Source organism: Ceratosolen solmsi, unplaced genomic scaffold (genome assembly GCF_000503995.2).
Source record: "Ceratosolen solmsi marchali unplaced genomic scaffold, CerSol_1.0 scaffold25, whole genome shotgun sequence".
Taxonomy (NCBI): domain Eukaryota; kingdom Metazoa; phylum Arthropoda; class Insecta; order Hymenoptera; family Agaonidae; genus Ceratosolen; species Ceratosolen solmsi.
The window spans coordinates 1,591,337-1,617,260 of NW_011948444.1; the positions used below are offsets into that span (position 1 = coordinate 1,591,337).

General features: G+C 24.9%; 1 protein-coding gene across 3 annotated transcripts in view; it reads left to right on the forward strand.

The window, feature by feature from the left end:
* The first annotated feature begins 2,073 nt into the window (after positions 1-2,073).
* Positions 2,074-25,924, forward strand: part of sano (CABIT domain-containing protein serrano) — a 77,313-nt gene continuing 53,462 nt past the window's right edge. The window contains exons 1-3 of one of the 3 annotated variants that reach the window (XM_011504359.1): positions 2,074-2,200; positions 21,430-21,483; positions 21,550-21,651. The gene's annotated coding sequence lies outside the window, so the exon portion shown is untranslated. The remainder of the gene's footprint in view (positions 2,201-21,429; positions 21,484-21,549; positions 21,652-25,924) is intronic. The other 2 variants (XM_011504360.1, XM_011504361.1) reach the window with 2 other exon arrangements.

A 25,924-nucleotide genomic window follows, 5' to 3' on the forward strand; every position in this document is an offset into this window, starting at 1 on the left:
TCTCTTAACACGAATAGTAATTATTTATATAAAATTCAGTTTCGTATATTGTCTTTTAAAATTATGGTGGATAAATTTGTATATTATTTATATGTAATTACAAAATATATCCTATTCATTAATTAATAATAAGATATATTTAATTAGCTTAACTATTATATAAATAATTAATTGATATTGCGTAGAAAATAAATTAGACATGATTTATAATATTTTTTATGTCTTAAAATTTTGAAAAAGTCAGTCAATTTTGTAAAAATTACATATACTTATATAAAATTTGTATTATTAATATAATGTTTTGGTGTTTTACAATTCTACTTAAAATGATGTTTTCTTGCTTTTTACTTTATTAGAATTAAATATAACAACAAATTCTATATAGATAATTACCTAAGAAATATAATTACTAAAAAAACAGTTATCAATTAAATAAAATCATTGTAATGAAGATAATAGAATATTATAAATAATAAATAGATATAAATAGATAATATATACCAAATAAATTAAAATAGAAAAATAGAAAAAATATTAAATAAACTATAAACATCTCATTTTCTCATTTATTTTATGTGATCACTTTTTACTTTTATTTTCAATTGACTTCTTAGTTTTTCCCTTTCATCAGGATTAAAATTATATAGGTTTGTGCCTATGTACGTTTTCTTGTCTACAGACTCTTTATTCGCTTCGCTTAACCTCCGCACGCTTCTTTATACGGATATATTTTTTCACGTTCATTCTATTCTATCTTCTCCGTCTATCTTATACAATTACTCATTTTTTAATAGCAATATATAAAACGATTTAAAAAAAGAATGAAAGTAAATTAAAGACAAATGTTCGTTCTTCTCTTTGAAAAAAAAAATGGTAATGAAATATAAAAAAGGAAAATGAGAATGAAAGAAATTACGTGAATGCATATTCACCTACTGTATAGTCAGTCGCTTTATTTGTTCACATACGTGCACGCACACAGGAAAACGATTGGTAAACTCTGTCTTACTCTCTCTTTCGAAGTAAGTTCTGACTTGTAAGAAGAAATCGAAAGAAGCCGAAGTGCAACGAAATCTACCGAGGGTACACCGTAAGCCGGTTGTCGCATAAGTCGGTGCTCTTAGCCGTCAGATGTTAGTAGTGAGAACTGTGCGTCGCGAGGCTTAATTCGCCGCTCCACCATAGTCGTCTGTTGTCCTACCATTCCACTATCCCTACTACTTGCCTACTTGTGGAGTGCTACTCATATGTTGGAGAGAAATAACAGATAAAGACGAGGAAATTGGATGAGGATACAAAACAGAAAGAATGAAGGAATGATAGATAGATGGATAGATGGATGGATGGATCGATAAATAGATCGATAGATGATAGATAGATAGATAAAGAGAGAGAGAGAGAGAGAGAGAGAGAGAGAGAGTGAGTGAGGTACTGTGTGTGTGTGCGCGCGCGAAAAAGGGAAAGACAGACGGAGAGGGGACTAGAATGAGAAAAGGAGAGAACGAGGACATACTATCGCGTCAGTTCTCGCTCGTGCTAGTTCGTCGCTCAATGCGAGACGGAGCAGTTTGAATGAGAGTTAGATTAACATTAATCACGGTTAGTAAAATGAATAAAATGTTTTTAAAAAAATATGCAAGATCTTAACAGAGTTCGATTTTAATATTTAAATTTTTAATTAAATTTAAGCTTTTTAAAATTATTTTTAATATCCTGTCGCGCGTGAATTGGAGCCTTAAAGTGCTTTAGTGTTAAATTTTATTTCATAAACATTACCATAAAACATATATATACAAAATACGTGCTCGAAATGTATGATGCATGCAATATTTAGACACTTTTAATACGCACATGTGAATGCACATATGCACTTACACAAGTGCACAACAATATATTTATCCGTATACTTTTTTCCAATGCATGTGTTTGTATATATATGTAATATGTAACATATAAATACATATGTATATGTGTGTGTGTGTATATATATATATATATATACATACATACATACATACATATTCACGTAGGCGTATTCACGCGAGTGTACTTATATTTAAATACTACCGGTAATATCTTGATATTATAGAAGAAAAGTGATGTATAATTAAAAGGTTTTTCTTCTTAAATTTTGACAATTTGTGGACATTTAAGCATTTTTCTCTTTGGATCACAGGATATACCATTTTTACTATCTTGGGTGAGTTATTTTATATTCAAGTTTTTTCAAGATTTAAAATCTTTTAATATTTCTTGTAAACAAACATGATTAATATTGTTTAATAAATTTACAAATTTAAATAAATTTAGTTTAAAAAGTGTACATATGTTAGTAGATTTAAGCAGTAAATTCTTCTATAACTAAACAAATTTTGTATCATTATATTAAATTATCGAATCGTATCAAATACGAAGAATCAATTACAACTGTAATTAGATACATTATTTTGCAATAGTAAATAAATTTTTAAACATAAAACTATACGTAAAATGGAAGTTGGTTTTGTACATGTGTAATTAATTATTATAAGAAATATAATTACATTTATGTCAATGCTATATTTTCTAGGATATTAAACTATCTCAATCTAAAAAGAAATTAAGTGAAACGTATGAAAGTAATTGAGAGTCAGAGATATTAAACTAAAAAAGAATACTTATGATCATATTGTATGTATATGATCTCTGCATATATATTCTATGATACGCTAACCCTGCGACATTGACAATGGATTTATATAAGGGTCGCTTATATATTTGTTATAGAAATAACTATTATTTTTATTTAAACAATATTTTGATTATATTTGAGTAAACTGAAAAACTTATTTATATTTAATTATCGGAAGATATTCAATTTAAAAGTAATTCTATTAGTTTGATAAAAATATCTGTTCGTACCAAAAGTCATTTCAACGCAATTCGCTTTCGTAAAAAAATATTTACACACTAAAATTTGTTTAATTATATACCATTTGGATTAATCAATAATAATATTGTATAAATAAATAATAATATTGTATAAAAAAGAATAATAAATTTTTATGTAAATAAAAAAATTTTTGTTAATTTATATTCAGAAATAAATTATATTTACTGTTTTACATAAAATAAAAAATAGAATTTTTGGAATTTATTAGGATAAATTTAATTTAAATCTAATTCTTATATATAAATATTATTCTCTTTATTTTAATATAATCATAAATATAAAATAAAAATAGTAATATTTGATTGAAGCCAAGAATATTTATATTCTTACTAGTAATATATTTTTCATACAAAATTATTACAATTTTATATTTGCGTATTGCAATTTTTTTTAAATGTACAAGATTATTTTGCAATTACATTAATATCTTTTTAAGAATTATTATATTATATATTTCGATAATATTCTATTTAATAATCTTATTCTATCATATAATATTCTATCATAAAAATGATAGAATAATCAATAAAAAATTACTTAACTATTTAAAACCATTTTTTATAATAAATATAAATGCTAGTTAATTCGAAATAAGTTTACTTTTAGAATCTTATAGATTTTTACAACAATATTTAAATGTTTGCGATACAATTTGTGACAAAGTGCACTTATAAATTATACTGTATATTACCTGCTATTATGAAAAAATATATCTATATAAAATTAATGGCTGATACAAAAAATTTGTCAATATATAAATAATACAATTATCATACAATACACTTATTGAAAACGCCATTATATGTGATGTAATATTAATATTCATTTTTGCATCACAATAATGAGCTAAAAATAATTTCATTAAAGGACTTTAAATAATAAGAATTCAATTTAACTCAACAACTGATCTTGTTAGATACAGTTTGATATTTGGTTCAGTAAAACTAATAATTATGTTTTTCTCTAATTTTCTTGATTGTCAAGGAAGCAATAAAAAATAATTTCGAATAAAAATCTCGTAATTCAATATTAAATAATAAATAGAAATTTATCTTTATTCAATTTTATTAATAAATAAAATTTTATGTATATAAGTGCATATTCGGCATTCTACATTTAAATCATTAATACAGAAAAACGTATAACAGATATTTTTTTTAAATAATTTATCATGGCATACATTTGAAATATTACAAAATAAAATTCATACCAATTTCTAATTTGATTAATATATTAATCAAATGAACAATAAAGTAAAAAAAATCGAAAGATAATTTATATATACATAATTAATTCTGCATTATAATAGAAGCTGAATTTGATTATAATAACATTATACCTCGTTTTATATTTTCGAAAACGATTTCTGATTAATTAAAAAATAAATATAAAGATTTATTTCAAGAAGTAAGAAGTATTAAAATTATAAATGACTTATTACTAATACACTGATCAAGACAGATTATTATTGAGTTAAACAGTTGTTTAATTTTTTTAGTAAAAATTAAACATAACGAGGATACAATTTGTCCTTTTAACTCACAAGCCCAACAACATAAATAAACTGCTATTCTGATGTTTTTACAAAGTAATTATTTATTTGCGTTTTACATGATTTATTTGACACGTTTTATTGATTCGTACATTTTATTAAATGTAATTGCACATCATATCTCTAAAAAAGAAATTTAATTATTGAATTAACATAAATAGATCTTTAAAATAAGACTCATTGATAATATAGAATATAGAAATAGAAAATGATATATTGTATTTGCATTATAAATATGTGTACTTTCGTGTTCTATTTAATAAATATACCATATTTAGTAAAATTAAAGGAAAATCTATATAAGTCTTTGTTTAAATATAAATTTTATGAACATAATAATATATTAATAAATTTTTTCTAAATTTAATTTTTAATACTGTATGGTTCAAATTATATTAATTAATAATAATATTAATATATGAAAACCCTTGTATAAATTTTACTAAGAAATATTCTCTATTAAAACCAAATCTGTAATTAACTTAGTATAATTAACATTAATGCATTTAAAATATGAAAAATTAGAATATATAGTATTACATTTACTAGTAAATTTGTATTGTAATATGTTCTTTTAATTTTTATAAATACTTTATGTATTTATGATACTTTTGTATACATCATTTCTCTTTCATACATATAAATATAATATTTTATGTTAGCAAAATTAGTAAATAATATTATATGTTAAGCATCTGAAATTGCTGTGAAAATAGTATATTCATTTCTCTTAACACTAAATTAACGAAAATCTCATTTATGATCTAATATTTAACGAATATTCAGCACAAAATAAAATATTAAGAATCCTTCCCATACAGCGATTCTTGATTTAGCTATAAAATCATACAATATACTTATTGCTGGTAGTTATCGTTATCATAAAATCATAATACTAATCGACAAATTGTATTCTCTAGTAGTAGTATATACTCCCATCTTCCTCTTGCATGCCCATCTCTTATTATATATTTTAATACTTAGGATATAATTTTTGCTGAGCTTGATAGTATTTTCTTTGCTTAATAATATTTGATCATTTATTTAGTTATTGAAATTTTGCATTCCTCTTGATAAAAAATTTCCTATCATACTTTTCTAAAAAACTATTCCAAGTTATAAATATATCATGTCTGACGAATTATATATGAGTTATAGGAAGTTTGTTACACGGATAAATTTTTATTTTGTGTGTTTTAATTTACGCTAATATTATATACTGTAAACATAACTTTTTTGTATATAGTTTTTCTTATATTTTTACATTGTAATGAAATAACAAAGAAGTTTATATTTGTGTTTCATTAAATTTTTATAATATAGTTTTATAATAAATAAAAATTACATATAACAAAGTAAAATATGAGAAAGTTAAAGTTAGGATGGTTAGAAAAAAAAAAATGAAATGAAAACATTTGAACAAAATTTTGATATAATTAGTAGAACATCTAACATGTTCCAAATTAATAATCAATGAAATTATTAGTATTTTTTTCTGGAAAGTAGTTGATATCTATCGATGAGGTATAATGAAAAGAAAATATGAAATATTAATTACCGAAACAGTGTGTATAATTTATTTTTATGATGTTAATAATTATCTATTGAAGTTTCAAAAATTATATTTATAATACATTATCATATACTCACGTAGTATATTTTTAATTTTATTATTATATTATATAAATGAGTTTCGACAAATTTATAATTAAAAAATTTTCATATTAAATTTATCAATGTGATAATAACATTTCATATAATAATTTAGAAAATACGTAATCTGTATTAAAATTTAGCAAATTACATTGCTACATGAATTAAAATATTTAAATAAACAAATATTTTCAAATATTGATTGTAACAAAAATTATAAAATGAATTCAAATGTTATATAAACTGGTAAATTATATTATACAAGTTAATAAATTTTTGTTTACAAAATTATCGTTAAAATACATTCTATTATATGGTTATTAATATAAATATAAATAATTATACAATATTTTAAATAATTTTGTTAATAAATAAATACTTTAAAAATTAATTATTGAAGAATTCAAATATATCTTAAGATCTATATTTTTAGCCAAAATAAAAATTTTAGTCATTGTAGATTTGATAAATATAATAGCCATCTAATTTTTTAAAACATATTTAACATATTTTTATATATGTTTCAAATTCAATTGTATTTTTGTACATTCAATTTATTTTATTTATCGGTTTACTGTTTTTGATATATTATTTTTGTTTTTTGTTTTTTTTTTAATAGTTTTACAATAATAATATTTAAATTTAAAAAGCTGCTTTTATATATAATAATAATAATAATATAAATAATAAAATTAATAAGAGAAGATAAAGCGTGATTATTAAACTTGCAGAGTTATTGAAAAATAAGACAATATTATTTACAAAGCTTTATCAAATATTTATATTCCTATATTTATTATTATAAAATAAAATTACAAATTTGGTTATTATTTTTAAAGAATATTTTTGATTGAAAAATAATTTAGAATATTAATTGATTATATGTTATTAACTGTGGTAAGAATATTTTAATTCTAGCAAATGGTATATTTGCTTATGAGATTATTTTTTGCATAATTATAAAATTAATACTTAACTTGAAACAATATTGTCGATTGAGTTGAATTATTTGCGCATAAATAAAATATAAATAAATGCGTATAATATTTCAAAAAATAAAAAAATTTTAATTATACACCGTTGAAAAATAAATTGTATTACTATTCACGAAATGACATGTTGGATCATTGAATATTGTATTGAATGCGCGAAGAGACATAATTAATAATTACAGGTTTTGTTTTCTAAATATAAATGTATAGTTGCCTTGTAACATATGAGGATACATAGACATCACGCATAAGAGAAAGGGACAACTAAACAGACATTCAAATAGTTAAGCACAAAGGTAGAGAGAGAGAGAGAGAAAAATAGCGAGAAAGATATATATACATATATATATATATATATATATATATATATATATATATATATATATATAGAGAATTGGCTATTAACCTCTGTACTCGTTCTCGCATCTGTCGTCTTGGACATGCTTTGTTAACCACCATCTCTTTGGTAGCTTGTGGCATTTGCGTACGTATTTATTTTTGCATTCGCTAAACCACATTTTGCGGTATATTTCCACTCCCTTCTCGCATGACTACTTTCAATTTTTTTTACCATTTCATTCGAACTACATTTCTTCTTTCTGTTTTTTATACACCTTCTTTTACATTTTTTACATTGTTAACTTCGCTGCTTATATAAGTTATAGCTGTTTTGTGTGAACCGCACTTTTAATGTTTTCAATTTCTTTGACTCATTTACGTCGATATATAAAATATTACGAATTCCTAGAAATTACAGTGACTTTTCGTTATAAGTATTTTGCTCATTTTTCGTATATATAATTTGAGTACAAATTTGGATTCAATAATTAATTTGATTGGCATAAATATTTAACGTATATAACAAAAAGCCTCTAATTCAGAATTACTTATGATTTAATAAAAGAAAGTTGCATATAATTTTAACACCACATTCGATATATTATATATTATGAATATAGTCGATAAATTATCATAATAATATATTTCTTTAAATGAAAAGCCTCTAGACTTCCTTCCTTAAAAAATAAATCAAATAAATAATCTAAATATAGCTTGAATAATGCATTTTTGTAATGAATGTACTCCGTCGATCCTTCTAATTTTCCATCAACTGGTTCAGTGATACGAACAGTGGGCGGATATATATGTAGCATTCGTTGCTTATGTATAGTACTCGCATGCATCTTTCGCATAAAGAAAGAGGAAAAAAGGTATAGAAAAAATAAGCATAAGTAGAGACTGCCCCGTGCAATGTAAGTACTCGAAACTTACCGTACACGGATAGGTTGAAATATATATATATATATACATACATGCATACGCACGATACTCGATGAGCGTTCGCTATGGACGCTGATGATACGCAGTTCGATAATTATGGACAGACTCACGCGAGAATAGAAATAAATGGCCGACGGGCTGATGAGCTTCCTAGTAATTCTCCAGTGGAGAAACGCGTAAGATCTATGCGTGCACGGACAATACAAACCTGGAATCCGGATGTTAGCCTACACTTGGTTCTTCCTCTTAACCGATAGACTTAGAAACATTCATCTTGGTTGTCTCATTTGTGTTGTCCTTTGCCTTAGCATTTGTAGTCGAAGAAGTTTATGTTGATGAATTAGCTTACCCCATTGCTCCCGACCTCAAATATAACCAATGCGATAACGCTGATGGTTCTCCACGTTCACTTATAATTTCAATTTTAACTATATACTCATCATGTAAGTTTCAATTTACTAGCGTTCAAATATTTTATAAACTACTTATTCTATCTTTTTTCTCATTTCCAAGCGATTTTTCATAATAGCACATTCTTTTAATAAACATATTTTTTTATTATCTATTGGTAATGCGGGATTTAAAATTATTTTTCAATATGCTATATTTATATGAGTATACTATGACGTCTTTTCTATTTAAATACAAATCAGTACAGTATTCCATAATAATGTAATATATTTAATATTAATTTATCTTCCTCTTAAAGGATTTTCTTTAATCTCTTATTGATATTCTTAATTTAATGTTAAAAATTTGTTATATATACTTTATAAAGTAAAAATTTATCTTTGCTAATACTAATTTCTAATTTTCAAGCTCAATGTATTGTGTATTATTCTCGGCCAACTATCGTATTCCTTATTTCGTTTATAGAGTTAGAGTGAAAAATGAATTTTTTTACCTTAATTGATAGTTAAAGATAATGATATGAAGGAATGAATGTGAATTCAAAAACATAATATATATAAATTTGAATATTGACAATTGGAAAATGTATTGATTGATCGGTCTAAATCTAAATAAAATTTAGAATTTTCTATAGGACTAAAATCTGCCCTAAATGATTGAAATAAATTAGTAATCAAATTTTATTAAATAATTATTTAATACGCATTGATGATACGCATTGATGAGATATAGAAATATCGTGTGAGCATAAAAAATGCTTTACAACTTCACAGGCGTTACTCATTAGTTTGCACTTCTCATATGTTGCCCTACTTTTCACTGTAAAAAATATTTCAAAAAATTATGTAAAATTATATAAAGTCACATTCGTGTTATATAAAATGTCTTTTTAAAAAAGTATTTAGATTAAATAGTTTAAATCTGCTATGATTTGTCGATATTTCAACTTGTAGGGACTATCGAGTCTCGCTCGCTGGAACTATCTCTAATTCTATGCAGCTCTTAATAGTATTCCGATATACTTGACGATATTTAAAACATGTTTGATCGTGCGTACCCGAGGTAAATATTCCAATGACACATAGGTTTGTTATGCTGTCGCGAACGTGGGCCCGCTTATTGCTTAATCGACTATGTGTACCAGAGGGAAATAATATATCGCTCTCTGGTTAAACAGTTTGACATCACACACCCATAGGCCACTCATTGTTTGTATTTCTTTAAAATTAGCAAACTAAAATCACTTTTTGAACAGTTGTAATTACAATAATAATTAGATATTACAAACATATTTCTGATATATTAAAACAAAAATAGATTCAATACACGAATATAGATCGGCATATACATAAAATTTCACGCTTATTTAATCAATACTTTACCATTATTTTATAAAGAAATTTCTAAAATTTTATAAATATTATTTTGTTCTTATGCGTAGGATCCAAATTTTGTAAAATACTTGAGATACTTACTATATAATTACTAGATATAATATTATTATCTTTGGAAAAACTAAAAGAAACAAAATTAAAATAAAAAATGCAATTATTAGGAAAAAATTCAACAGACTCCACTGAAGTTGTACGTATTCTTCCGTTTTCTTGCATAACTTGGCAATCCCTTTGTAGTAATTTGTATTAAGCTTATTATAATGCAAATTTTTAATTCTTATCCAATAACGTATTTTTTATTATGGCATATTTGTATAGGCAAAATTAAGGAACGATTTTTACACAATAGTTAAATTATAATCAATGGTTTATAAAGGAACACATTATATTAAACGACTATTGTTTTAGAATTCAAAAAATATTTATAGTATTCTTTGAAAATATACGAAAGAAGTTCTAAAAATATATTTAATGAAAGTAGCATAACCATTGAAATAATACATAATATAAATTTATTTGAAGATACTCGACTGTTCGCCCGAGAAATAAATAAATAGAGAAACAAATAACAAATACAGAATATTGCTAGTGAAAGAAATTGTAGATAACATATTCCCAGTTAAATTTCTTTTGCAATTTGTAAATAATAAATTAAAAATTTTATCGGTATGCTACGGTGTAAAGTAAATTATTTTTCTTTATTTTTACGAGCATTTACAAATATTTTATAATAAAACCAATAGATGTTTGTTTATTATCATTATTTCATAATTATCCTTTCTGGTATAGACATTATTACTCCATATTTTTTATAGAACATATTTTAAAATTTTATTACTTAATACTATTTTATTTATATATTTTGTAGCTGGCAAATAGAAATATATTGTATTTGTCCAATGTCCTTATTTATTAATTATGAAACTTTATTATCATTTATAAATATGTTATTTTTAATTTTTTTTAAGTAATATATTGTTAAATACCATTATTAAATATGAAGATATAGTGTATTTTATTCGTGAAAAAAGGTTATTGCATAATAGTATATTTTATACATAATTAGAAAGTATGTTTAGAATATAATATATTATAAAAGGATTAATAAATTTATAGTTAGATTTATATTTTACATCTAAATTTTATGTCTTTTTTTCTAATAAAAGCTAATAAATAAAACATTTGATTTATTTCTTATATTGATTATAAATTAGTAAAAACTGATACATCACTGCATTTTATGATTATTAAAACAAGCATTTTCTTTATATACTCGGTAAGAAAGAAAAACAATAAGTACAAAAAAAAAAACCACAAAAATTGAATAATTTTAAACTGATTTTCAATGAATTTTTATAGAATCTTACTATACACATAAAATTATATTAATATTATTAAAGCTGTAAATACTAATGTCTTAAGGAATTTAATGCTGTAATGTGTAGGCGATCGAGTGAAAGCGATATTACTTAATACATTAGTGACAAAGCAGCAAAACGATAGTCTGTGGCTTTGTGTTCCTCAATTTCCTTGTGTTGTAGCTTTCAATATGCATATAATCATTATTGTCTGGATCCTTTACTTAGTTAGGCTCCATTTTTACTTTGAATGTGCCTTACGTAGTCGCAGAGTCTGCAAATATGAATTTAAAGTTCATTCTGACCTATACACTGTATACTACATATTAGTATTATATATATAAATTGATATATATTGAAAGAAGAAATCCCGTTAATAATACTAACACTTACAATTTCACAAAATAATTTAATACCTTGTTAATTTAAATTTTAATAATATAAATTTTCTCTTTAGCTTAATACTCGGAATATTAATAAAATATAAAAATTATGACTACATATGTAATTAGTAATTAGAGTTATTCATTTTTAAAATTAAATGAATTTAATAATGTACTTAATTAAATATAAATGGTCATTAATATTTTGAATATATACTTAATTTTACATAATTTATATATTCTTCTATATAAATCACAATTCAAATAAATTTATAACAGACAAAAAAATATACAAAGAATTATATAAAAATTAATGAGTACAACTAAGACCACAAGATATTATTTTAAAATAACGATTGTATTTATAATTATAAATTATAAATGTAGAATGTGATTTATGTATTACTCGTATAAACAATTTATAATATAATATTATTAGTAATCATATGTATTTTTTTTTAATTATTAAAAAAGTATATATAAAAAAAAGCTTCTATTACTGTTAAATAAATAAGTATACTCTTATATTTATATCAATTGTTACTAAGACTATGGAATAGTAAGAAAGTAAGTGTCAAAACAGTGAAAATAAATACAAAATCATTCAAGGATTAAATTAACAAGCATAAGCACATTTCAATCATTACGACTTTATTGTCTATAATAATATATATTATGGATAAGTGAATTGATTTAAATATTTGTGCCAAGATAAAATAAACCTAAATCATACATAAAGTGTTAAATTACACGTTAAATACATAAAATTGAAATTAAAAATAAAATATCATATTAAGGAACATTGTATTATATCGATCGAATTAATAGTATTTTGTAAAAATATTCACCATTGTGAAAAATTTTATTACCTAAATTTATAAACTTTATTTTACAATCAATTATTTCGAAAATAACGATATCAAACTGATTTATAATTTTTTCTGCAACAATCTTCCCCATTCAAGAAGTAAAGATTCATTCACTATTTTTTTTAAATTTTATTTATCTTTTTATCATTTTTGTATACTTATTATAATATTAGATATTGCTTAAGACAAGTGTGGAAGTTTTGCATAATGCTTTTTATTTACTATAACAAACTAATTATATATTTAAAATTAATAATACATATACATACCTTTAATTACTATTTCTTAACAATATTACAAAGTTAAAATCTTAAATTGATAAATTAGCAAGTATAGTCCATTATAGAAAACATTAATTATAATAAGTGATTTACAACCAATGGATTAAAGTTTTTAATTCATTTTTCATCAGATAATATTATAATCATCAAATTATTGTGCTACAAGTTATTATTTTTACTAGTAAAGAATTATTTTACTAGTATCTGGGATATTATTCATAGCAAATTTTTCGACTTATCGATTTAATAGCTTATATGTATCTTAACATTCGGCCTTGTCACTTTTGATCTATTAGTTAATTCGTAAACGTTGAAATTGTAAAACACTGTATAAAAATTAATGTTTCGTCGGTTAATCCGAAGTGATCTTTCTTTACCTTTATTCATTTTTTAATGACGAAATATATAATTATAATTATAAGATATCATTTTTCAATGTATACATTTTTTATAATTTTACCTTAAACACATAAATAAAAATGAAGCATATAATATAAAATCAAATACATACCTGATGTCAATCGGCAGACATGCCCTTCAAGGAATTAATCAATTTATTATTGAGTAACTTACAGTAATGTATTAATCAGAAAATGAAGCTAAAAAGCATGCAACGTCTCGAGTTGAAATGCAACAACGGACTCTTCTTAAGGCCTGTGTTTTGTATAACAACAATCGCGAACAAGCCGACAAATAAATCCTCCCTTTCCCAACTATCCTACCGCAATATCCTTTCACCATAAACCGTACACAAATAACCGATCATGCGTCGATATTGCTGATTGTTATACCTTTTCGCTTTTTTTTATTTTTTTCGTTTGTTGTCATTTTGTTTGACGCATTTTGAATTTGCCAAACAAACTCGAAGTTTGTGAAATTTATAAAAACTAGTTTAATATTGAAATACTATAATGTAATAGTTACTAAAATTGATTTTATAATTTTTGCTCGGTGTATTGACTGCATATAACATAAAAAAAAAATAAAAAAAAAAATTTTTTTTCGCTATAAAGTATGAAAAACGTTGAATGTGTAATATATCGATCAGTAATAAGAAATCAATATATACTGTTTTAATATAAAAAGTTAAATAACTATGAATGAATAAAGTCAGTAATGTTGGATCGATGTAAATAATAAAGAAATTACTAACTTTGACTAACAATTAAGTATGCACTTTAATAATACTATTTAGAAATGTGGCGATTGTCGCGAAGCCAAAAATTCCGTGTTCTGTTATAAAGAGGGAGTAAGAAAGAGAGGAGCATGAGTTGGATAAGAGAAGGGAAGAGTCTGAGGAGGCCAGGCGATTCTCACGCTGGGTTGGTTCTTAGGTACGGCAAAGATAGTTAGAGAGAGAAAGAGAGAGAGCGAGGGGGCAGAGAAGAGAGAGAGAGAATGAAAGAGCATCAGCGCAGAAAGTGAGTTGACGAGTTTCGGGTCACTAAGCAGTGCGCGAACAACGGGCCTCTCTCTCTCCTGTTGTACGATAGAGACTTAAGCTGTGCCCAGGCTATAGGCTACAGCGGCAGTACAACCATATCGAGTAAGGCAACGACGAGAGTCGACCCGGACCTGCACTGCTCGCGGCTCAACGTACGGTAAAACGCTCATGGACACTTTCGCGACGATCTATGAAAATGTCTCCCGCGAAAATTAACTGACATGCTCATAAGGCGATGCCTCTTTTATATCATAGCATTCAAGGATATATAACCAAGCAGTGGGTCGTATTCTTTGTGTATTCTTATGTAGTCCATTGAGAGTCATTGGAAGCCACCCGGGGAACAAACGACATAAATTCTACGAGATCTTATGATAAACAACAACTTCGTAGCGCACTCGATATTTTCTACGATGTACATTTATTTATTTCGTGGGTCACAACACCACTATAGAACAGCCTTTTTCCATGTGTTTATGATGCATTAGTATTGATATAATGCATTTTACAACTGCAATTCTAATCAAATTTTCTACTTACAACTTATAATAATTTACGTTCGTGAAAAACCATAAATTATTATAATATATATTGTTTCGATTTTATATTCGTAACAGCTGGGATGCCTACTTTTAAATCCACAAATTTTTATTTTATACATTTATAAAAATTATTGTGAAATTTTATCTTAATATACACCTCATTAGAGTATCTGCGTCTATATAATAATATTAATAATAATATTAAATCACTTTAATAAAAAGATTTACGTTGAGTAAAATACTTATTAAAGCCTTTCAAATTATTATTATTATTATTATTATTATTATTATTATTATACTATATTAATAAAGGCATAGGTAAAAATTTATATCCACTTTGCATGATGGCCATTCCCCTCTACACAATGCACACATGCATTTGACTATTGTGTTTTTTAAGAATTTTAGATGTCGAAAACTAATATCTCCAGAGTTAATATACAAACGAAACTCTTAATTTATGAAAAACACAATAAGGACAATTTACGTAAATGCGAATATCTTATTATAATTAAAAACATCTGCAATTGGCTGACGACTGAATAAAAAAAGAAAATAAGAATGTGAGAATGCGAGCAGGGATAATTTTAATCTAATTGATGAAATATTGTAAAGTTGAAGAATTTGAACGGAAACGATTGGTAGGATTCGCACGCATACTTACAATTTACATCGTGCATCGTGTACTTACAGCAATGGTGGGGCATTGAAGTCCGTCTCGGAACCCGCGTCTGACGCTCGCCCCATGTATGGCAGCTTGTTTTATGTCGCTGTCGAGGCAGCTAAAGTGATATAACGCATGCGCGCACAAGCTCCTCGCTCCACCACCTTCCCATTCATATTCCATACGTTTTTCGGCATGTTATTTGGAAATGTCAAATTTATCATTCGATTTTATGTATCTTCCTCCTTATTAAACCAATTTAAAGACTAATTCTCTAATCCAACAAGAATCCCAACTTTATTGCAATGATGCAATTATCATAAGGCTCCATAAAGTATTAGGCAGGCATTTTAATATATAATTTCATTTTTAATATTTCATTACAAAAACAATAAACTTTAACTCTACCTTACGAAGTAGAATACTTTAAATAAAGTTACTTGAAATATCGTTATCTTTCTCGATATAATTAGTAATTATTAATTAAATTACTAATAATTAATTATTCTGTTTACATTTTTTTTCTCACTTATTATGCGTTATTAATACTATTCTCATTTATTAAAGAAAACACTATTGAGAATTATTTATAAGAGTATATATAGAAAGTAATTATATAAATTTTACTTGCATAGAAATAAACTTTGTATATAAAGAATACATTTTATTTGACGCAATTGTCATAAATTTTCGTCAATTTATAACGAGACTTTAAATGAGTTACAAATAATATATCTAAAACGCAATCAGAAGAATATTTTCCACAAGTTAAAAAGCAAAAATACTTATTATAATTGTTTCTTCATTCCATCTAGTTAAAAAATTTTTTTTTCCAACTATTTTTAAATACTTTTAATACTTTTATTACTTGTAACCTACGAAATTACAATAATAATATGCTAACGCCATAAATGGCAGAACTTAATTTCCTCAAATATTATATAGTCTTATGTATTTGTAAAAAGATATTGCAAAGATTATACAATTGTATAATGCATAACGAAACTCTAAGAAAGACATAGAATGCAATTTAAAATACTTCATAAATAACTCGAAAAAAATTTTTTTTCGTCTTTTGTTCACCTTTTATCACTATAAAATATGCTTAAATATTGCATAATATGCCAAAGACTCACAATAGAATTATTACAAATATTTATAAAAATTATTAGGTAATACAATAGATATGATAATAATTATTAAAAAAATGTTATAGTATTGCCAGTATTTTCAATTTTATCGAATTGAGAAGATAAATAAATCGCCGATATTGGCCATAATTCTAGAAACTTTGTTGGTCTATTGATTGTAAACTATTTTCCTATTAGTCATCGTCATATCCACATCGATATCGTCGCCAACGCCGTTATCACCACTGAATATTACCATTTCAACGTTCCTTTCTTCAATATTCTTTTCTATTTTTCTGTTGCATGTCTCTCTCTTTCACACACACACACACACACACACTCTCTCTCTCTCTCCTCTCTCTCTCTCTCTCTCTCTCTCTCTCTCTCTCTCTGTAAAATTTGTATAATTTTTCATAGATTAAATCAAATTCTTTCGAATATTTACAAGATAATTAAAAGAAATTTTGTATGGACGTATATGACGTAATATGTATTTCATGTCTTTATTGATTAAACACGGCTTTTTTTCAAATATTCTATATTTTTTAACGATTTTAATGTCAATTGTTCTTCAATTCTGTTCTATTTAAAAAAAAACTTTCAATAGTATAATGTAACAAATTATTTCAACTATCCTTAAAAGTAGTTTTTTTGAACAAAAATTTTTTTAATACAATTTTCCAAGATGTAAATAGTCATTCATTAAATTAATCCTTATTGTAATAAAATGATATAATTATAAATTATTGAATGATTATTTGTTGGTTAGAGGATTTTTGTTTTATTATTCGTTTCTTAACTTTTATTAACAGTATTATCAACATTACACACTTTTACAATATTATTATTATAATTTATTCTTATATGTTGTGATTAATTTTTTTCTCTTAATATTTCATCAATTATGAAAATGTTAAACATACATTTAATCTTAATTAAAATTTATGTAACTTCACTTTTAAATGAAATTAAAAATTTTATAAAAATATTGTATATGAAACATAGTAAATTCAGCTGTATAATACCTGTATAAATCAATTCGATCTATATAATTGTAAGATTCTAAATGTAGATAGTGAATTTTTTTAATATTTATTTACTTAAATATATTTACTTTTGTGTCTTAAGTGTAATGTAAAAATAATTATCTAACGTTCAAATTTGATCATATTTACATTTGAATATATCAATTAAATATAATTAATAAAAAAGTACAACCACTTCTTTTCTTAAAAAAAAAATCTTATAAATATTTTTTTTTTAAAGTATTTTATATATTTCAATGTAAATTCCTTATGTGATAATTAAGTTAAAAATAAATAGCATTGTAAATTATAGAATTGTAAATCAGTGCCTAAAAATTTATTCGAATTGAAATAAACGTCAAAGTACTAAGGTACATAATTATTTTTACAGTAATGGAAACAAAACTTATACGTTAAATTAAATTGAGTAAATTGGCCATTATTAAGACGTACTTGTGATAAATTATTAAAGATGACATTTGTGATTAAGTACAAAACTGTACAACTAAGCAAATGACTAAATAAGTAATCCAGAAAATAAAGAAGTAAATAAATTAATAAAATTGTGGAACTTTGTCATAATGAAAAAATTGAGAATATCCAAGCACAACAGCCACACGCACTAAAACGAAACGTTTTTCCGCAGAAAAACGCCCGCGCAGGTCAATACCACGAGGATTGCAGAGAGTAGAAACGCGTAGCGTGAGTTCAAGGTACTTTTTCCTTCCCCTTACCCCTACTGCCATTTGCCCGACTCCACGATTCCTCCGACTCCTTCAACTCGTCCAACTTGTATGTACTTGTATATAGGTATAGAGTATATAACTCTACACACAAGATACAGTCTAAGCGCTTTAGCGCCGTATATATAAGTACGTTTCCTTAAGTTTCCTTGAGTGAGCGAAAGCGAGCTAAGACTTGGAAAAGATTATCTGACCTTGGACTAGCAGTAGTGTCGATGTGTCTTTTCCTTCCTCTATTCCAAAATTGACCTTAGTAAGTCGTATGTAGAGAAATGAAACTTGTATAAAAATAATTAGCAATACATTTTTGGGTCTTTAATTCTTTTTAATTCCTTTTTCGTAAACATGACATTAAAAAATCGAGATTACACTAATGGATAGATACTATTTTACATGAATTTCTTATTATAACCAATAATCTACTTGGATTCCCTGATTAATTAACTTATTAAGTATTTTTATTGCTTTTAAATAATATATAAAACCATACGATTAAAAATATTATACGAAGTTGTTCATCCATTGAATAATTATATATTTCAGTCGAATTTCAAATAAAATGTTCATTTCTTTACTATGAATAAATTATCTGATATTTAGATATTTCATACCTTTTAAAACAAGTGTGTGTCTGTATATATATATATATATATATATATATATATATATGTGTGTGTGTAATATTTAATATAAAGTATCCATTATGTATAGAAACGACATTAGTTCAGATATTATATTCTCTTAATCGTAGGTAGAATATAATTATAATTATACTAAGAATAATGTTATCAAAATGCTATATTTTAAGTAAAATACGTGAAAAAAAGATTTGTTATGGTAAAATAAAATTCAAATACAATTTCAATTTACTGGCAATTACACAAAGAATTGCATAAGATAATCTTTTTTATTTAATACATTTTAAATTTTAAAAATTAATTCATACGCGTTATTCAATACACTTTAACGTAGATTCTTAAAAATATGTAAAACCTTAATATATGGTGTAATATGATTAATATATGTTATATATGAATCAGCTTTACCTTTAAATCATTTTAATATAATAGATAATAACATTTTTTAGCACCAGTCAAATTTAATTTTGAGTTGCCTTTGAGTTGGTTAAAAATATTTGCCATTATATGCTGACATGAAAGTAAAACTACATAACTTTTATTTTTGTTCCTCTTCATTTACCCTCGTAATATATCAATTTTCTAATTTTCATTAAATTATGATTTCATTAAAATTACTCGATGTTAAGCAACATTATTAAATGATATTGGTAATCCGCTGTTTTGATGATGCACTCGTTACGACTCTCGACGTTGCCCTAAACTATCACACAATCCCCTCGGAGATATTTGCTGCTTTATTTCTGGCGGTAAGATTATAAGAAAAACGTACTGTTCTCTTTTTATGTGTGTTAGAATAAGGAATAAAGAAAAAGATTTATGAAACTGCAATTCATTGTTAAACATTGACCTGCGGTACGAAACATTTTCCACTATCAATTGATTTGGAATAAAAGGAATTTAACGATTATTTTATAGGGAAAATATATTTTTTCTTTTATAATAGAAGTTATATAGGAACTTCAAAAAGAGACATCACATTTCTTTATTACGTTACTAACTATAATATCAATAATTGTTGGACTGTCAGTGTGAAAAAAAAAAATTATCCACATGAAATATATATGATTATCAAAATACGAAAAAAAATAACTTGCACTTCATTTATGCGCATTACAATAAAATGAAATCGAAGAAAATATTAATTATTTATATTAATGTAGAAAAGAGACTTTTTAATAGTTTGTAAAGTTTGTATGTATCTCAAAATGCAAGTAGTTACTTTGTATCAATTCGCTTTTATTATGCGCGGGAATTATTTATTTTTATTTAAACAAATCTTCCTTTCTCTCTTCACCTTCCTCCCCTCTTTGTCACTCTCTCTCTCTCTCTCTCTCATTGTTTTTATATCGCATGCAGGCTAAATGTGCTAGTGGTTGTAGAATGGTCGGAAGGTTTCTCTCTTCAAACGTGCGTAAAGCATCTCTCGAAGTTCGAATAACGAGTTTTCTGCGGCGGTGGCTACTCCCTCGTCGGAACTTGCAGCTCCTATCTCAACTCCTTCGATCTTTACGGTAAAAACTAGTTTTGCGACTACGCTGCTGCACTGCTGAAACGCTGCTGAGCATCTATTTCAGTCCATCACATACGGCACTATCTCTCAGATGCGTTCGATTGCTCCATCTTCATGTGGATAGCACTTCTGATTTTGCAACTCTCTACTTCAAACATCTATTCCATATTTATTTATAAGAACCCGATTCATGAGCTAAAGTAAAATGCCATATAAATAAATAATGCTATATGATAAGTAAATATTTGATTAAAAATCAATTTTATTTTAATTATTAAATTATTACAAAATTTAATTATAATTATAATTTATTTAATATATAAAAAAATGTTTACACTATTGCAGATACATAAATTCTTATAATTGTCAAATATACAATGTTTTATCATATTTATAATAGTTGATGTATTTTGTTAATAGAAATTACTATAATCCTTTCTATTAGTTGTCAAACATTCTTTTTATGAAAATTAATATTAATTGTGTTCAAATAAACATTGCTTTAACGATTAAGGAAACCCATTAAATAATAAAATTATGAAAATCTGAAAATATAACGTGAAATATATATATTACCATAATTTAAAAACATTGATGTATGTAATGTATTTACATATTTTATAGGGCAGATTAGAAATAAGTAATCATCTAGTAGCAAGGTCGGCGTGTTCGAAGAAGGTAGTTAATCGTCTGCTACTGCATTTACTTTTCTCTCGCATTAATTGTTTTATCTTTTATTTTAAGGTAAGTCATTTACCAGTCGCCTCTTCGATAGTCCCGATGGCGTTACAGACTTGTACCGTTATGAGCCGAAGGCCGAAGGTCGAAGATGCATCTCCACAAAACGTAAGCACGACACCGATTAACATTCTTTTCGAGCTGCTTGAACTATCTCACGCTGGTGAATACAACGCCACCCTGATCGGCGTGTCTATTTTAAACATTCTTTCTCTGTCTGTCCGTCTGTCTGTCTGTCTGTCTCTCTCTCTCTCACTCTCTCACTCTTCCTACCACTCGTCCTCCCTAGCCATAATCATTATCTTCTGTCTCTTTTTCTCCCTTTAATGCGTTCCATATATTTTACGGAACATAGTCAGACATAATGTACACACACACTGTAGTTGAAACTCATTATACAAATGTCGAAATTTTAAAACTAAAATATTAACTAATCGATATGTATTAAACAATGTTTCAGTTCCACTAGATCTTTAGTAGCAGTTATTTATATTTTATTACTATTCTTGTCTTTAAAATATAAAATATCATTCAATATTAAATATTTTCTTATTTACATATTAAAAAATAATTTTATATATTAATAAACGTATATCGATTAATCATTAAAATATATTTTCAAATTTCATTTGAAATAAGAATGGAATTTTAAACAATTATATAAATTTGGTGCAAAAATCAGGAATAAATAATATATTGATACAAAATAATCTTATAAGGGCAGATTAAACGAATTTTCATCCTTAAAAATTATTAGAAATTAATTATTCATTTAAAAGCTTGTTTTGCTATGTATTAAAATAATAATAAAATAATAAAATTAATAATATTAAAATAAAAATTGTAATTTAAAAATTTATGTCGTCAAAAAAGTATATTTTCTTTTACTTTGATTTGGAAATTGAACGCATATTGTAATATTATCATACAAATGTGCCCATCAAATTATGAATATGATGCAGCTAACTAATGTTTTACAAGGCCACGATGTTGTATAATTTTTCATTTGAAAAAAAAACATTTGAAAAAATAAAAAAAAATAAATAAATAAATGATTGAATTAAAATAATACAAAACTGATCACCTTATAATATTCCGTATAAGTTAAATACTAATAATCCAGTTCGGAAAAGAATCTTTATATGCATATATGAGCATTTCAATTCATAAATAAACTATTTTATATACAAGTACAAACATGCCTAAGATGATTCTCCGAATGTGTACTTGTATTATGGATTGGTAAACTGGATAAGCAAAGTACAGTCGATCAAATTGTCTGTCAATGCTTATATTTAGATAGACCCAAGAAAGGCAGTTAATTTTACCCTTAAAGTAAGTAAAAGAAAAAAGAGAAGTAACCAACAATCAGTCGATATTGATTTAATGACAAACGTTTCACAGGTTATTCAAACAGGATTATTCAATAAAAAGTAAGAATATTGTACTGTGATTTAATATAATGTAAAGAATATGTTGTCGATATAACAAGAAATAAATTTAGATTGGCTTTAACAAGTATATTAAAAGTCTTATAAAGTACTCATGTTTGATATTTACCATAAATCATAATAGTACTTTTTGTCTTCTTTTTTTCTTTATCCTTTAATACACAAAATGTTTATCTAATATTTTGAAATAATAATATTTGATGTAATTTAAATAATAAATTTTTGCTTTTTATTGATAAAATATTTATTTTTAAAATTACAGAAACGATGCTCTTATTAAAATGCTCGATAATTTCACTTAATGCTCAATACGCTAATGATATTTAAATTAGTTATGAAATATTTATAAATTATTAATTTATTAAAATAAATTAGTTTTTAATTATTAAAAATTTCATAAAGGAACTTCATATTGATTTTATGGATGTATAATAAATGTCCGAATTTTAATTCACATTTGATTTGTTTAATACTTGTTCTAATATTTCGTATTAAGTAAATAATTACACACACTTCAAATAAACATACATATTTACAAACGAAAGATCGGGATTTTTATTCTATCAATAATAAATACGCAAAAATTCAGTCAGTGAAGTGGCACTAGAAATTAATTTTAACGCATAAATTGATTTATATCGCAGTGTACATTATTGAATAAAATAAAGTTGAGTTTAATTTGTAAACAATTTAACTAAAGTGATATGCATTTTATGTAAAATATTGAATAATATATATTGATATACTTGATATGGATGAAGATGAGCTCTTCATTAATTTCTGAATATAATGTATATAAAAGAATCAATTCAAATTATGGATTCAATAGGGTAAAATAGGTTAAAAAAATTATATATATTGAAATATATATTATAAAATTATTGTCGTTAAATTATTATTACATTTTACTTAACTCACTGTTAAGAATATATTAAGAATATGGCAGAAATAAATATATTGACATTATCGATTAACATTTACACGACAATTAATAGTTTATGTAATTATGGAAAACAGTTTGATGCACTATTATAAAATTTATAATTATAATAGATTTTTTTATAAATCTATGATTATCTTAATTTTAAGAATTTCATTTTTAAACGAAGCAGTTTTTTTTCAATAATTTCTAATATATTTGTGTAAAAATTATCGAATTTCATTATTTCATATTTAAACAACAACATTAATTTTTATGTCTTTTGATGATATAATTAAAGAATGTATTTACTATAATTTTTCAACCTGACACAAGATAAATGTTTCAGTATTTCATTATTTCATTATTAATAATATATACAATTAATATTCTTAAGTAAATTAAAAGTCTTAAGATTATGTTGATCACACCGTTTTTCACATACAATAATGCTTACTACGAAAATTAAAATAAAATAAAATTTGATGTAGTTGTTTAAGATGAAGAAAAAATAAATAAACAATAAAAAATATTCGACAAAAAGCGATGGGGTTCCCATAAGCCCCGTATGAGATTGTATCAGGAAATATCCGATCGCTTGAGAAATGAGAGGAAAAAAACACGAAAATTTAAAAAATACAATCGTTTGCGTATTCCGATCGTCGAGGGCGAAAAAAGTTACCAAGACAACAAACGAAGCTAAAAAAGAGAGGCACCGAACGATTTTACCATTAAGGCACAGTTGAATGAACTTTTGGAAGCTCGGAATACATGGTGAAATGAGTTATTGCCGAAAATTGCACCTTGCTGGGGCGTTCATTTTTCATCGATGAAGGGAACTTTTAAATCATACGGATATTATCACGCAATTTTTATGCTGAAAAATCCATTGACTGCTTCGGTCGTTACACCGATATATGAAATTGAAGCTTAGCTTGTATAAATCGATAAAAATCTATAATTAGTACTTACACTTTCTTATTATACATGAATTTCTCAAATTCTATCGAATATTTAAAATCTTAAGGTAATAAAAATTATAAAAATATATCATCGATTTTTAATACAAATATTTCATATTTACTGTAAAATAATAATCTTATTTAAATAATAAAAATTACTTCAAAATTGTGCGTAATTTCATGAATGTATGTAATATATACAAATTATTATATTTTATGACTTAACATAATGGGATATGGATAATACGTGTTCGGGTTAAAAATAAAATTGTTATTAAGAAGCGCTATTATTTTGTAATATGCTTAAATAAAATTATGTTATAATAAATTAATAAATATGAAACTATATCGTAAATAATATACAACAAATTATGAAATGGAATATAGTACCTTCAATTTCTTGTGATATAGATTTGTCAATTAAGTATTATTTTACAGTGCGGCTTATTTATCTTTTTTAAATGTCGGATTGAATTAAACGTCCTTTTTTATTTCTGTCTAGTAACATTTTTTTTCTAGAAAGAAACGAAATGTTTAAGTTTTTAATAAATCTCGCATTGTTGTAAGTAGTTTATATATTAAAATTAGTTTTATTCGATCTCGGGAATGTAAAAATTGAAAGTAATCAGATAAATTTTATATTATAATCAAAAGTTGACTTATGTACAAATAAAATTTTGATACATCTAACATTGAACTGTAAATGGAGTCATGAAAAATTTTTATAAAGAAACCAGCATAATACATTAAACCCAGCGCTAAACTATATGCTGTTGCTACATTTATAGCTCCTAGCAATGTTTTACCGATGCTGTTTTTATTTTTCATTTTTATATATCTCCTTCTCAGTATGATTACTGACCGGTTTTTAATGTGTTCGCTTCTGCGCGCCAATCCTTCAACTGGTTTTCTTCTTTTTCGACAGTAGTTCATCCTTTGGATACTTTGATTTATCCATTATAATAGCTCTTCAAATACTTCCTTTCTATTTATACAAGATTATTTCATAAAAGCATATACATTTAATTAATTTGAATTTAGTCATCGAT